Below are 12,537 nucleotides of genomic sequence, written 5' to 3'. Positions count from 1 at the left end.
CTATTCGATCTGGGGCATGTTGACGTGTTATAAGAAATGTAAGGAAGGGATGTCCATCAGGCATCTGGAAGCCTGGATCCTGAAAGGGAAAGGGAAAAAAGGAGCCCTAGGGGACAAACCTGTAAGTTACTTGAAGAGCACAGTCAGCTATAAATGGGTGACATCCCGTGAGTTTGACTACAGCGAGAGAAATGACCCAACATAAGAGCATGATACATTGTAAGCTGTGATCAAATAATTTCAATTTAATTTAGACTTTCAAAATGCTTCTTATGAAAAGACACTAAAATTCAAATGTGAGCTTAGAAAAATGAATGTCTTGGGCATCTTGCTCTCTTATTAACTTGTTCTTCTCTATGGGTAAAAGACAAACACTGTCATTCAAATGTTTAATTCATCTTTACTGCATGATGCAACTAACAGGCACAAAATCAGGAAGATGTTTGAAGAGTATCTCATGGCTGTGAATGATCTGGTAAGTAACATGATGTATAGTTTTGGCACTGCCCTAATCAGTCCAGTGCATTTATTATGGGCTGTTAAAAACTTCAAAGAATATAAAAATGGTTATGTATCTTAGACTGTGAATCCTTCACACTTTGTCTGTGTTCACTAATTGCATAAACTAAGTCCTCAAATCCCTCTTACATTCAAATTCAAAGAACATGTAGTGGGAATTTAAAATACATGTTTTACTTACTTGCAAATTTTTATGTCCTTATAAAGAGAATATGTATTTTGTTTCATGGAAAAAAACATGTCTTATTTATCTCTTTATCCCTTTTACATAAAAGGATCAGGAATACGTAAAATACAGACTATTAATTATAAAATGATGAGAAATTATTTTTGAAACAAAAGCAAAAGCATAAAATATAAAAATCCATTAAAATTTAATCTATATTTCATGAAAATATAAAATAAAATGTATAAAAATACATATTTAATTTATATATCTATACTTAACTGCATATATATTTACATACATATTCTAATAAAACTCATAAGGCAAAGAAAGACCTTAGAACAAGATGCAACAGGTCTGTATGCTTATCCACTAGATGGCTCCCTTACAATTCCAACGTGTAATTTTGCTATTCTACGGAAAACTCAAAATTCACTTAAAATATACTTTGCCCAATCTTAACATTTGCTTCTAATGCCATCCACCGCAGCACTACTGAACCAGAAACTCAAACCATCTTTTGGTAAACGACAGGGATTATGCTTTGTACACCTTTATTATTTATCAAACAGTTAGAAAATGACTACTGGGTATACAGTATTTCTTTTTTAAAAAAAAATAATGTTTTTATTCATTTGTGAGAGACAGAGAGAGACAGACCGTGAACGAGGGACGGGCAGAGAGAGAGGGAAACACAGAATCTGAAGCAGGCTCCAGGCTCTGAGCTGTCAGTACACAGCCTGATGTGGGACTTGAACTCACTAACCATGAGATCATGACCCGAGCTGAAGTCAGACAGACGCTTAACCAATTAAGCCACCCAGGCTCCCTGAGTATACAGTATTTCTAAACATCATATCAGTAGATACACTTAGGGGAGACACTTAGGGTACCTATGAACAATGTGGACTTCTGGTATCTGTCATATCTACCAGATCAGAATCACTAGGGGTGAGAGAGAACCAGTACTCTGGATCCTTAACAACTTTATGCAAAAAGTTTGAAAATCACAGTATAAAAATTATACCTTGTAGGACAAATTTGGTTTGAACTGTGTGTGGACTACATGTACTGATTTAAAATGCTTGCCTACTTCAATTAATACTTTTACCGTTGACTCTAAGAAAGAAAAAACCACCACCAAAAGATTTGCTAAGAGATTAGAATCACACAATCTTGGAGCTGTAAAGGATACCATATCCACTGGCTCTTAACCCTGGCTGTCCATGAGAATAACCTGGGGAGCTTTTAAAAACTGCCAATGCCTGGGGCGCCTGGGTGGCGCAGTCGGTTGGGCGTCCGACTTCAGCCAGGTCACGATCTCGCGGTCCGTGAGTTCGAGCCCCGCGTCAGGCTCGGGGCTGATGGCTCAGAGCCTGGAGCCTGTTTCCGATTCTGTGTCTCCCTCTCTCTCTGCCCCTCCCCCGTTCATGCTCTGTCTCTCTGTGTCCCCAAAAAATAAATAAACGTTGAAAAAAAAATTTTTTTAAAAACTGCCAATGCCTTGGTCCCACCTCCAGATATTGCTTTTTTAATTACTATAGGATGGGGGCTAGTTACCGGTATATTTCAAAAAGTTCCCCCAATGATTTTCATGTGCAGCAAGGGTTGAGAACTACTAATCCAGAAAAAAACCTCATTTTATATATAAAGAACTATGGTCATAAATAAGTTAAACATCTTGCCAGAAAATATGCAAGGTGTTGCCTAAGTTAGGACTAGAATCCAGGTCCTCTGACTTCTAGGACATTCTTCTCCTCACAATTCCTATTTATTCAGAAATGAGTGGAATTTTTTGTGTCCCAGCCCCGCAAAAAAGCTCCAAGAATGTTAACAGTACTCGCAGAAAAAAAAATTCAAATATTTGTAAAGATATTGCATATAGTTGATATCACACTGTAAAAAAAAACCTTGCCACGTCATCCTTTCATTGCAACGTTTGAGAAGAAAATTTAAGCCAAAGCCTTAAAAGTTCAGATCAGTGACATATGATGTGTTCACCACAAAGCAGTTGTCAATGGCTCTTGATATTGAATGAGAGATGGAAGAGAGGCATCCACTGGGCATACACGAAGCGAAGACTGAAAAGAAGGCAGACCTTGCCCAATATGAGTTAAGAGGAAACCCAGGTACTAAGCACCTGTGATTAGCACTGGGTGTTGTATGTAAGTGATGAAACACTGAATTCTACTCTGAAACCAATATTGCACTGTATGTTAACTAGAATTTAAATATAAAAAAGAGGACATCCAGGGGAGGTATTATCCTTTAACTGAAACAGATGCAAGTTCATTATAAAGCTACATAAAACACTTACAGAAACCACCTCAAAAACTAAAGAAAGGAGACACGAGAGCAGCTGACATACACCACAAGGCTTTGTTGTAAATAAAATCAATTTTATGGTTTCACTCGGCCCTTAATTTGCCAAAATGCTCAAACTAAAACCAATACACAAGCTTCAGCAAACTCAGCGGGGTGGGTGCTTTTTGCCGGAACTGGTTGCAAACTGCCAAGCAATATGGGATAAAAGCATTTCCACGGCTACACTCTCACCCACAGAGAAGATGTTCCTCATTTTGAAGGTCAGGCCATACATCACTGGCCCAATGTCAGGAAACATGCATCGCCTCCGCCTACACTGTGCTAGGTCAGTTAGAAAATAAACAAAAGCAACAGCACAGAGCGGCTACCCCCTCAACTGCTCCATCCCCCTTTGCAACCATTCCATCTGCAAAAAAGAAGCCAACGTGAAGAAGCCACGCAGCAAAATTCAAGTGTTTTGCTTAAAACACCAGTATTTCTAGTATCTCTCAGCAAATTACATTTTTTTCTCTGATAAATACAGGACGGACTGAACTGGCAATACTAGATGATTTACAGTAGAGCTCTTTAAAATGTCACTGGAACTTTACAATGTTTTGCCCATATGTATTTCAGCTTGCCGTTGAGTCAGAGGCTTTCAGATTCCTTCTGCCACCAAAGGTTTCATATACTGATCATCGGTCATCAGGCGGATGGGGCTCCATCAGCCAGAGGGCTGATATCCCAGAAAATTCTAACTTCAAACTCCAGTCTCCAGCATTGCCTGTGAAGGATCACTGCTAAATTACAATTAAATCTCAGTGGTTGAAGAACAGCCTTTCCTACTGGCCAGTCACATCTCATTAACAATTTAGTATGAATCTCTTCACCAGATGAGCTTATAGTCACATTTGAAAGACTGGGGGGGAGGGGGGGGAAACCCTGGCAGACCTGGAGATCCAGAAAAGAATGGGATAGGGTTTTTCAAGTTTCCAACTGTGCAAAGGATTGTAGGAGGGCATGGAAATGAAGTCAGCTGACTGGTTGCCTAATAGACATCAATATACATAATTAAAAAAAACATAGAGCATCTAGAGGGACCATATGAAAGGGAGTGAGCTTGGAAGGTTTAGATATTGTGGGGACAAGACAGCCTGGGAATGCTGAAGTTCCATTATCTAATTATAGGATTCAAAATAAACCTTCAAACAATATTAACCTGGGATATGCTCCAAAGCTCCAAATACCTCAATATAACACAATCAGGTCCAAACACTTTCACATATATCTTCCCACTTTTTTTAATGTGTATTTATTTATTTTTGAGAGAGAAAGCGAGAGCATGCAAGCAAGGGAGGGACAGAGAGAGAGAGAGAGAGAGAGAGAGAGAGAGAGAGAGAATCCCAAGCAGGTTCTGCACTGTCATTGCAGAGCCCAATGCGTGGCCCAAACTCACGAAATGTGAGAACATAACCTGAGCTGAAATCAAGAGTCAGACACAACCGACTGAGCCACCCTGGAGTCCCTTTTCTAATTTTTTTTACATGTTTATTTATTTTGAGAAAGAGAAGAGAGCACATGCACAACTGGGGGAGAGGCAGAAAGAGAGCGAGAGCAAGAGAATCCCATGTAGGTTCTGCACTGTGGGCTCAGAGCCCAATGCAGGGCCTGAACCCACGAACCATGAGATCATGACCTGAGCCAAAATCAAGAGCCGGACACTTAGCCGCCAAGCCACCCAGGCGCTCCACATATTTTCTCATTTTTAGTAGCCAGCTTCATCCCATTTCCTTAACACAGACTTACAGGATATAAACATGCTTTGAAATCCATAGATGAGGCTGTCTTCATTTAAAATGAAGGTCTACCCTCTCAAAGACATTACAGCCAGTAACTTCATAACAAATCAATCTCACAAAGTCTAAATAGGTGAGTTATATGTCCATTATAAATTTCTTCTGATGGGTTGAGTCATTTAGCATGAAGGCAAAAAGGCTTGGAGCAACAATACAACATTATATTCAATGCCATGTCAGCCAGTGGCCATGGACGCTCAATAAATAGCAGTATGCTGTGACTGATCATTTACCACACACTTTGCAAGTACTGAAGATGTAATAAGCTAAGTCAGGAAAGAAAGGGAGTTTGGATTGCCTTTCTCCCACTAATATATAAAACACCCCAAATCACTCTACTATATTCTGAGATCCAGGCAGAAGTGGCTAATTTTTTAAATAATTTCTATAATTCAGAACAACTGTTCCTATGCTGAGAATCTATGTTGGCACTACAGGCAAGGCATGGATTTTCAAGACAGTGGGTAGCATGAACAGAAACAATGTGAGTGAGGACCAGACCTGGCAATATCCAGAGGAGACTTACTTAGCTACCTTTGTCTCTAACACCTCTATCACAAAAACAGAGACAGCCAAAGCCAGCACATGGACAACTCGACAGAATAAACAATCCAGCTTCTTCAATAAACTGGTCAAAAAAAAAAAAAAAGATAGAGGGATGTAATGGTTACCTTTTTTTTTTCAACTTTTTTTTTTTTATTCTTTTGGGACAGAGAGAGACAGAGCATGAGCGGGGGAGGGGCAGAGAGAGAGGGAGACACAGAATCGGATACAGGCTCCAGGCTCTGAGCCATCAGCCCAGAGCCTGACACTGGGCTCGAACTCACGGACCGCGAGATCATGACCTGGCTGAAGTCGGACGCCTAACCGACTGCACCACCCAGGCGCCCCTGTAATGGTTACTTTTATGTGTCATTCGGGTTAAGGGATGCCCAGATAGCTAGGAAAACATTACTTCTGGGTCTGTTTGTGAGGGTGTTTCTGGAAGTGGTTAGCATTTGAATCAGTAGACAGAATTATGAAGATCTGCCCTCACCAATGTGGAGGGATGGTGGGTGAGTGCAGGGGCATCATCTACTCCATTGAGGGCCCAAACAGAGCAGAATGGCAGAGGAGGAACACGGTCCTACTCTCTTCTTGAGCTGGGAGATATGGCTCCTCCTGCCCTCAAGCATTGGAGATCCTGGTTCTCCAGTCATTAGAGTCCATCAGGCCTTCAGACTGACTGAATTATACCACTGGCTTGCCTGGTTCTCCAGCTTGCAGACAGTACATTGGGGGACTTCCTGGCCTCCATCAGTGCAATAGCCCATTCCTATAGTAAATCTCCCCTTACATATATCCATGTATATCCTTATTGGCTCTATTTCTCCAGAGAACCCTCATATAAGAGGGGTATCTATAAGTTAAAAAAGACTTAAAAGATGTTTTAAAATCAAACAAGACTAAACTACTCGGGGCGCCTGGGTGGCGCAGTCGGGTAAGCGTCCGACTTCAGCCAGGTCACGATCTCGCGGTCCGTGAGTTTGAGTCCCGCGTCAGGCTCTGGGCTGATGGCTCAGAGCCTGGAGCCTGTTTCCGATTGTGTCTCCCTCTCTCTCTGCTCCTCCCCCGTTCATGCTCTGTCTCTCTCTGTCCCCAAAATAAATAAACGTTGAAAAAAAAAAAAGACTAAACTACACTATTTAATGATGCATATTTGAGTGGCAAAACTATGAAGAAAAGGAAGGATGCAATTCTAAAAAGTCACTACTACCATTTATGCTTATACATGTTGGGGGACATGAGGAGGATGCACGTGGAAGGTTTCGGGCGTGCCTTGCAAAGGTCTGTCTCTTGACTGTATTTGCCTTAATTAGTAATGAGGGCATTCATTAACTATAGATTTGTTGACAAATATTTTCAGTATCTGTGTTACCTATGAAAACAAAAGAAATAATTTTGAAAAAATGAAAGCTCTGGAGTCACACTACCTGGCTTAGGCCAAAACACTGGCACTTCCCATTTATGAGGCCTAAGTCATAATTTGGCCTCAGTTTTCTCATTTGTAAAATGTGGATGTTGATGATCCAAATGGTACCCAGTGAACAGGGTAATCATGAGGATGAGTAACTGTAAAGATTCTAGGACAACACATGGCAGAAAGAAGACGCTCTGTAGGTGTTCGCTGTTATTATAGGAAATGAATCTGTCCAAAAAGCAAGCAGGAGCAGCAAACTGAGGGATTAGGGGGAAATGACGAAAAGCGCTGCAAATGGATGAAGGTCTGGGTAATGTTCTGCACCACAAGTTCTCTCCTATTAAATTTTCAACTTGAATTATGCATTCCAGAAAGTGCTGTTTGCTGTACAGAAAAGAGAATCTATAATTTTACAATGAAAATCAATGGAAAACTGGAATTCACTTGATTATCATTTTGCATCCCAAATCACCGGAACTCATCCATTTTATTGTCCAACGCAAACTGAAGAGGCAGCTCTCTGTTAAAAAAGGAGGTTGCCAAATTAAATGTCTTAGTCTGATTGAACCCCTCAAAAGTGCAAATTAAAATGTTAGGGATTTTTTGTTTGAATCCTTAAACTTGGATTAAGCTTTGAATGGATTAAAAACTCCATTTATGTAAAGCAAGTTTTTAAAAAATGTCACATTTTGGGCTTTTTAGCTTTTTTAAGAAAAGAGGGTAAAGCTTTTATAATCCTATTAATTCATTGATTTGTTTTCTTTAGCTTTAATTAATTGTGTTTTTTGACGTTTGGATTCAGTTACCATTATAAACTTTTAATTTTAGCAAGTAAAAGCTTGTTTTTTGAGGGCATTTCAGACCTCACTATTTTCTGTAGAAAATATGTTAATAAATTGCATTCTAGAATATTGATTAATCCTAATAAGAATACTTTAAATTACCACATCACAGTGAATAGAATAAAAGCCAGTGTCCACACAGGTGACTCAAATGTCTTGAAAGTCCTTTGACTCGCATTAAAAAAATAATCTTCCATTCCCATGCAATTAGGAAAATGAGTTTATAATAATGTACTTTGGAGAATTCAGTTTTAAAAATATCCCCACAGTCTTTTGTTATTCTATCTCTAATGATTTTCTACAGTTTTGGCATACCCACTCTGGTTTAGGAAATTATTTAAGAAATTGACTTTCTCAGGTAATAACTATTTGTAGAATTGAAATGTACTTTTGCATTGTCACTGACCAAAACTGACTACAGTCTTCTCAATCCGTTCGTTACAAATGGATGATGTGACCTATTTGCTAGGGGACTAGAGGAAGTAATTAAAACAGAATATAACACTGGAACTTCACTATGACACTATTTTACTTACATTGAAATGAGGTGAATGTCAAATGTGTCCTAAATCCTGGGACCCGACTTATTCCAAATTTCATGTCATGGGGACAGACTCTCAGGCATTTCTAGTAGGTCATCTACACAGACAATGGTATTGACCATTTCAAACCCACACTTCTATATATACTCTAGAAGCTAAAAAAATAAGTTAACATAAATCATCAGGGCTGAGGATTTTTCATGTATCGATGCAATAGTGCATGCCTGGGCTACTTCAGTGTGGTTTGCAGACCAGCAGCACTGACACCACCTTAGAGCTTATGAGAAATGCAGACTGACCAAGAGTGCTTTAAGGTCCCCCTCAACTTGATCAACCTTTAGAGTCCTGACCTCCTTCTCCTTAGGGCATTTACATTAGAAAACTCGTAAATTCTTTCTCTGCCCCGTTTGAGATATAAATCTTATAAAACCCAGGAAATGTCTTTTTATAAGGACCTGGAAGCCAAAATACAATCATCAAACCAGACAGGGCCCCTCTCTACTACTCTCTATGGGAGGGTAGGGGCCTAATTTTGATAAGGGACAAAGGGCCTGATCACATTACCTAACTTCCTTCCCCCAATGTCCTCCAGTACTTCTCCATTAGTTTACCCATGCATTTAAAAATCCTCCCACCTTTTGTTTCAGTGGAGTTCAATCTCTCTCCCCTACTGCGATAGTTTTGAATAAAGTCTTTGACTATTTAACTGGTTGTGGTGGATTTTTTCTAAGATTCTCAGTCCCCCCATCCTCCGCCCCCTCCCCCCACCACCCTCCACATTTTGAATCTTCATTTTAACAAGAATGCCAGGTATTTCCAGTCCCCAGTAATGGTTGCGAAGTTCTCTAAGCCTTACAGTCATTACTCCCTCCTGGAACTTAATAGGGGCACAGATACAAACAAAACCAATATGGGCATATCAAGTAAGCACCACCTAGTTCAACAACATAACAGTAAAAGCCATTTATATTTCAAGTATCTGATTATTTTGTTTTGTCTTCAACCAATGTTCTTTTTGAGTATAATATGAAATAGTCTGGGCTCTATGTATTTTTTCTTTTTCTTTTTTAACAAAGTGCTTTCTATTACTAGTTCAATTTTTTAAAGTTTTTATTTATTTTTGAGGAAGACAGAGCGTGAGTGGGAGAGGGGCTGAGAGGGAGACACAGAATCCGAAGTGGGCTCCAGGCTCCCAGCTGTCTGCACAGAGCCCTACACGGGGCTTGAACCAATGAGCCGTGAGATCATGACCTGAACCGAAGTTGGACGCTTAACTGAGCCACCCAGGTGCCCCGTCTGGGCTCTTTTTCTGTTACTTGTTTTCAATTTAAAAATAAGTGAATGCTTTAAAGAAGATATGTATGAACCAATCTATCGCACCATTAAGGAAGAACACAACACCAAGGGTGCACAACCCTTTATCTACCAGATGCTAGGTGGTTGATTGTGTGTCCTAATGTTTCCTTTACTAACTGAACACATATTGACTGAGTGCCTCTTAGGTACCAGGCACTATTCTAGAGGCTTGGGATCATGGAGCAAAACAGTCATAAAATCCTGCCTTCATTGATCTTACAATCCTTAATCTTCCCAAGAATCTGCTGAAGCAGGTAGAATATCACAGTTTTACCAGTGAGATTGCTAAGGCTCATAAAATTGGGGCAGACATAAGATTTCAACGTTTATTTATTTTTGGGACAGAGAGAGACAGAGCATGAACGGGGGAGGGACAGAGAGAGAGGGAGACACAGAATCGGAAACAGGCTCCAGGCTCTGAGCCATCAGCCCAGAGCCTGACGCGGGGCTCGAACTCACGGACCGCGAGATCGTGACCTGGCTGAAGTCGGACGCTTAACCGACTGCGCCACCCAGGCGCCCCTAGGCAGACATAAGATTTGTATTAGGGCTTATGACCTCAGAATGAGTGCTACTTTAATGTGTGTGTTGGGTGGCACATTTTTCATATACCCTGAACAGTGGCAAAACTGAACTCTTGCGGGTGAATTCTCTATTGGAAATATGTCTTGTTCTGGGTGGAAACGGTAAGTGACAGAACTATACTAAAATGGTAATGGACTTTTTAAGGCAACAGTGTTCCTTTGCTTGTGCTTGTACTTGTACTTATATTTGTTTGGTGAATATATATATATATATATATATATATACATATATATATATACATATATATATGAAGCTTTTATAATGTATATTTTATAGTTCACATAGATAAAGAAGGTACATGTACATGTATTTGCACGTATGAACATATATTACTCTTGTGGCATAATGACCATAATATATGTAATATATAATCCCTTGCTGTAGGGATTTTGAGTTTTCAAGATAAATGTTCCTCCTACATGATATCAGCCATGTCTTATTTATGAGACCTTCACAAGATAGATAAAAATGCACTGTCAGGGTGATTCGTTCTCCTGAGCATTAGTATTCCGAGTCAAGTAGGTTTTGCCTTTATTTCATTTATCTTTGGAGGATTCGTTTGGCTACTTTAATCATCAAACTACAGTTAGCCAACTTAATTTTTGTTAACTATGTCACTGCATGATTATGCAAAATAAAAACTGGTAAAATTGGATAAATTTGCTACCTTATTTTTTACAAATGAAATATATGACTTTTATGTTCATCTATGTCAAAGAGTGATTCTCAACTCAAGTTGAGCAGCACTAATACTAGATGGGTGATGGGTATTATTAAGGAGGGCACTGATGATGAGTACTGCGTGCTGTAAGTAAGTGATGGATCACTGAATTCTACTTCTGAAACCAATGCTGCACTGAATAGTAACTAAAATTTTAAATAAAGAAAGAAATAAGTCAAATGATAAAAAAATAAACAGCAATACTAATGCCCAAGCATCAACCCACACCAACTGGTACAAGATACCTGGCAGTGGGGCCTAATGTGGGTTTATTTCAAAAGCTTCCTAATTTGGGGCACCTGACTGGCTCAGTCAGAAGAATGTGGGACTCTTGATCTCAGGGTTGTGAGTTCGAGCCTCACATTGGGTGGGTGGAGAAATTACTTACATAAATAAAACCTAAAAAATTAAAAAAAGAAAAAAGCAAGATCCGTCAGTGACTCTATGTGCACCCAGGGCTGAGAAACCCTCAATTAAATGCTGCGTTTCAACCTCTATTTTTCCTACATAGGATTTTAACTCATGAGTTTTTTAAAACAAGAACCTCAGAACATCCGAGTATTAGTTACATTATGTTAGATTTTTTTCCTGTTAATATTTGCATAGCTGTTTAATACTCAGAATGAGCTACCACATATTTCTACCACAATTAAACTGTGATGTGACATTTACAATTTGCACATAGCCACAAACGGTTCCCAGACTCCATCCTGTGACCAAGAGTGGCACACTCATTACTATAATGAAGGTATGTTGTAAAGACTCTGTATCAGAAAGGATTCAGCACTGTTCAAAATATTAATATGATTATTCCATTTCTCTGCTGTATTTAATTTGAATCACACCTATCATCCTTTAGAAGATCAGGTAAAACAAGAGTCTCCAAAAACTTACTAACATTTTGTGCAATTTTTAAAGCTATTTAGATGGGTTGGACATGTAAATATCTTTCACTTCAGGCAGGTTTTTAATTGCAGAGAATTATGTCAATTCCAATGGCATAACATGAGTAGAAAAATGTATCAAATGCAAAAATAAAATAACTCTCTTGAAGATCCAATAATGTTTAAGTTTCAACCATGTGGGCAGTTTGTAGGGTAAGTTTCAAACATATCTTTTAATTAACTTAGTTGTCAATTTACACAGGACTAGAGCCATCATAAAATTGACTATAGTCTCTTTTAAAAATATGTTGTTTCAGAGTTCCTTCACACATAATTAAAGCAGAAAAAGAAACCACCAAGAATCAAAATAATCCTCGATTTTTAATCTTCCACAGAACTACCTCAATTCTCCTTTTATGCTGCTAAGATCGAACTGAACAAATTTGAGTTTTTAATAAAATGAGGGCCCCCTTTTTACACCCAATTTAAGAATTTAATCTCTAGAACCCTAGTGGCAGATGAGAGAAATCAATTTACTATATGAAGAAAAACACTTCAATTCAAGTTTTCAACCTAAAACAAGGCCAGGCCATAAAGGATTAGAGGAAAGAAAAAAAAAAAAAAAAAACTCTTCACACTAACTGTATCTAAGCAATAAATGAGAGGCGTGATCTCATTTCCCTATCATCTCCATCAGTATTGTCAATTTTCAATTCTCCCACAGGCTTCCTACACTGTCACTTTTCCTCTTATTCTCTAAAGATTACTTTGCTACCAACTTCACTGAATTAATGGCGGCCTT

The sequence above is a fragment of the Lynx rufus genome, unplaced genomic scaffold (assembly GCF_022079265.1).
Source record: "Lynx rufus isolate CCGP_SWC_20201006 ecotype Redwood Valley unplaced genomic scaffold, mLynRuf1.p SCAF_14, whole genome shotgun sequence".
Classification (NCBI taxonomy): Eukaryota; Metazoa; Chordata; class Mammalia; order Carnivora; family Felidae; genus Lynx; species Lynx rufus.
The sequence above is the reverse complement of the archived record's forward strand: the minus strand, read 5'-3'. Positions refer to the sequence as shown.